The sequence below is a fragment of the Trachymyrmex septentrionalis genome, unplaced genomic scaffold, assembly GCF_001594115.1.
Source record: "Trachymyrmex septentrionalis isolate Tsep2-gDNA-1 unplaced genomic scaffold, Tsep1.0 scaffold9, whole genome shotgun sequence".
Classification (NCBI taxonomy): domain Eukaryota; kingdom Metazoa; phylum Arthropoda; class Insecta; order Hymenoptera; family Formicidae; genus Trachymyrmex; species Trachymyrmex septentrionalis.
The window spans coordinates 4293994-4298228 of record NW_017306091.1 but is presented as its reverse complement, the minus strand read 5'-3'; the positions used below and the strand labels follow the sequence as shown (position 1 = coordinate 4298228).

The 4235-nt window shown below is 44.3% G+C and overlaps 1 protein-coding gene across 12 annotated transcripts in view; it reads left to right on the top strand.

Moving 5' to 3' along the window:
* Positions 1–4235, top strand: part of LOC108755959 — a 39212-nt gene that overhangs the window by 872 nt on the left and 34105 nt on the right. For 6 of the 12 annotated variants that reach the window (XM_018499447.1, XM_018499450.1, XM_018499448.1 and 3 more), the window contains exon 1: positions 751–841. The exons of 1 other annotated variant lie outside the window; for it this stretch is intronic. The gene's annotated coding sequence lies outside the window, so the exon portion shown is untranslated. Of the gene's footprint in view, positions 1–749; positions 842–4235 lie in introns of those variants that run through there. 5 more of the 12 variants (XM_018499445.1, XM_018499453.1, XM_018499452.1 and 2 more) reach the window with 3 other exon arrangements.

The window sequence follows — 4235 nt, the reverse complement described above, 5'->3', positions numbered from 1 at the left end:
GAGAGAGAGAGAGAGAGAGAGAGAGAGAGAGAGAGAGAGAGAGAGAGGGAGGGAGGGAGGAGAGAGAGAGAGAGGGGGGGGAGGGGGTAACGGGGCGAGCGCGATATCGGGCGCTCGGTCACCCGCGGTGGAAACGTGGGCCGTCACCTCCTCGTCGACGCTCGGCCGCGTCCGTCGGGTCTGGCTCCCGCGCGCGATTGATCGTCGGCGGCGCGGCGCGCGTCATCGCCGTCTGTCCATCCGTAGTCCCGACTCCCGCTAGTCCCGCTTGTTCGGCGAGTGCCGAGTAGTAGACGCGTGTCCGGACGACGGCGACGACCCTAGCTCTATTTCCCTAACGCGTGAGGCCGTGCGTGCGTGCGTGCGTGCGGGGACGAACGCTCGGTGATTTTTCACGCCGGTACATGCGCCGTGTACACGTCGCCGGATCCCGCGACGTTGGATGCATCGAAGGAGAACGAAGACGCGATCGCGGGGAACGGAGTTTGATTGAATATTTACGGGATTCCCTCGCGATCGCTTCCTCGATCTTCACTGACTTCCGAACTTCCCTCCTTCCGAAAAGAGATCCTAATATTTCTAATAACGCAACTATCCTGTTTCCCTCTCTCGTCTCCAGAGGCGTCTCGCTCGTCTACGTTTTACAAAAAGTAGTCTCTCGTTTCAATTCCTTCGACGTGACTTGGAGAGATCTGTCGTCTCCCCCGTCCGATAATTAAGCCCGAAACGTGACTCTGTTTGAACACGCGTCCGTCACAATGCCGAATTTATGCGGGGTTGGCAACGTGGCGAATCAGATGGCAGATTATTTGTTTTAGCTTGACAAGAGATAAGAGCGGAGGTAAGCGAATGATTTGCTGATTAGTTACGTACCTGCTCCTTGACCTGCGCTTAGAGATCCTATACCAGAGTCTGGCTAGAAGGAATTTTATTAAGAATGAAAAAGAAGGATGTATATATAATATCTCTTTTTATATGTGCTATCTTAATTTAGCCTGTTCTTTATACATATTACTTGTTCTTACTTGTTCTTACTTATTAAAGTTGACAAAAGTTGGCGAGCTAAATCAAAGGTTCGTCATCTTGGTTTCCTTACAGGAAACTCTAGCTATAGGATATCGCGTAAGATCGTTACGTAAAAGGAACGTTAGAATTAAGTTAAGAAAAACGTGAATTGCTTGTTTTCCTCGAGAAAACGTAGTAGTAAGATATCTCGTTATTTGACTGTCTACCTCCAGCTTCGCGCATTCTCAGTTTAACACGAAGCGTTGCCTTAAGCAAAGTCAACAGGCAAGCAAATTTAGATAGAGAGAGAGAGAGAGAGAGAGAGAGAGAGAGAGAGAGAGAGAGAGAGAGAGCGAGATACCTGTTTGCCTTATTCAAAGGGAGTTAATTCAGGGGCCGAGTGAGAGAAGCTCGCTTCCGTCTCCACGTTGGTTGATTTGTGTTTTTTTTCTTTTAATCCGATGCGCTACTTTCTGCAGATGTTCGCGAATAGAAGCAATCCAAGCAACCGGTATATCTTTTCTGTTATTCCTTATCACGCGAGACAAGCAAAGTATGCATCCTAGTAGCATATGGAAAAAAACGTAAGCGGTGAAAACGCAGAGAAGTAAGCAAATCGACATTTTTTGTTTTGCCGCTGCTTACGTTTTCATTGCCCTACGTTTTCGACTGTCGCCAGCTACGTTCGCTTACGTTTTCCGACTATGCGTCACTAGCTTTCCTCGCCCTCGGCTTGCTTTCTCACCGGTTATGATGAATGTACGCGAAATTGAGGGAGAAACTAGACGAGCCAAGTGTAACGCTTACTTTGCTCGCTTCTTTATCACTTTCCGATCTTCTCTCTTAATTTCCTCGACTCGCCTTCCCCCGTTTCGTGCGAGCTCAATGTTACGCTCAATGTATACGCGATATTAATAGGAAGGCGAACGTATTTCAGTCAATTTATCTAATCTCTCGATACTTTTTCGGAAACGCGAGATAGACGAATCGCTCGCCTATCTGACTTGCCTTCCTGCAAATTTTATATTCACAATGTTGCATTGAGAAAAAAAATGTGTGTACTCGAGTTTAATAAATATTTGTTTGAACATATACATATATACTACTGAATATTTACTAGATTTAAATACATAGATATTATTTGATACAAGAATTAATTTCATTTAACTATCATTCTTTCCTTTAGCAAATATATAGTATTTGTTCAGTGAGTAAATATTAAGTAACAGTTCTCACTCTTACAATATATACTCAAAGAAATATTTAAAATTTTAGTACATTTTTTTCAGTGTAAAAATCATTCCGAAATTTCGTACGGAGAAAAGTTAACAAATTACACGTGACCGGTGTGTGATTGGTCAATTCTTTCTCCACCTCGGGTATCTCGTGTATCGAACGATTTCTAGCATCGTAGACAATACAAAGTCTTACCACTGGCTTCTTGTATTTCCGATACGAGCACAGTGCCGTACCTTGTCAACGGTACCGCGTATCACCCCTTGGACTCGGTGCGAATGCAAATACGCACGCACATGCATACACAAGTAAACTGTACATACGCACGCAAATGCACACGCATACATACAGCGAGTCGATCGATTTTCCGTTCCCGATTCCGCGGCCGCGGCGTGGAACGATCGGCGCGGCGAGCCGAGCCGAGCCGAGCGTAGAGCCGCACGCGCGCACGCATACACACACATATACGCATACATATACGATATACAGGGGATTCACACGGGTTTTCTATGTCGTTTCTCACGTAGATCTCAGGTCTCTCGACGAGCGTTCTGCAATAGCCCCCCCTCCCCCTCCCCCGCGATGCGATCGTTCCTAGCTATATAGAATGAATCGTCGTCCGCCGCGACTTCGCGTCTGCGATCGGAGAGCCGGGAAAAGAGTGTTTGAAGAATTTAGGTATGTAGCAATTTTTCACACTTGTCTCATTTTGCGCCTGTCCCGCCGGCGATCTCTCTATCCCGGAAACGATCCGGATCTGTCCGGGGAAAACGGTGGGACGTCAGAGGATGGAGGGCCGGTTTAATTAACGGGAGCGGCTGAAGCTTACGGACTTCGCGCAATTAAGAAGTGAATCACTTACACGATAATAAGATCAGGGATATCACTTATAATTTGATATATTTCCTTCACCGATCTTAATCACGGGGTAGGTATGTTCGATTATTCGTTGTAAAGCGAAAAACTCAATTTCGTTAATTCGAATTTTTATATTTTTTTCAGACGATAAATTTTATTCTATTTTTTTTGTTCGTATCCCCCTTCCCCCCCCCCCCCCCAACAAACAAGCTGACGTTATTTATCGTATATTTTGACGTTTAAGTGATGACAAATAACGTCGGCTTTTTCGTTGGGATATTATACGTATCCCAACGAAAATGTCTGAATCTGGGTTTGATTACAACACTGTACGTGAAAAAAAGAAAGGAAAAAAAAATAAAATAACGTAAAATATCGAGTCGAAATATAAATATTTAGTATTCCCTCGTTGCGTTATGTCACGTGCGTGGTTAATTGAACGCGAGCTCGTAAAAACTGTTGCCGGAGTGGTCCAGATTGCTTCAATCGGGAGAACGCTATAACTCTCCCTTCTTCATCCCTCCCCCCCTCCACCCGCCCCTCTTTCTTTCCCTCTCTTTCGGACGCACACTGTTCCAAAGTATTCACGACACCACGTATAGTGGCATCTGCGCGTAATGCTGTTCGTTGACCGTCCAATCTTGATGGAGACAAGACATCCTCAGGATGTACAATCAAGTTTGATTAATCCTCTGTGCACAATTTTGTTTAACGTAAAGAAGGTGGATCAGGGAGAGAGTAAACGAGGCTCTGAAGTTTAATGTTATAATGAAAACAAAAGGATTTCTGTATTATCGAAAAAGCTTTCTCTGCCCACAGTTATGAGAACATGAGACTTTCTTCAACATTCATGGCTATTATTTTCTATACTTTCTGAGTCTTTCAGATTAAAATATATTTGCTACGGCTCGCAATCTCAAAATTATAATAACTAGCAAGTAAATTTGGAAGGTTCTTGAATTATCGTGACTTTATAACATTAAATTTCGTTTACAGCTTTACAGCGTAGACTCGCCTCTCATGATTGCTCGACTACTGTGCTGCATTTTCGATTGTCCGATTAGTTTTATGTATTAAGATTTAACTCTATATGTATAAAAATAAAACATGTGTGTGTGTGTGTGTGTGTGTGTGTG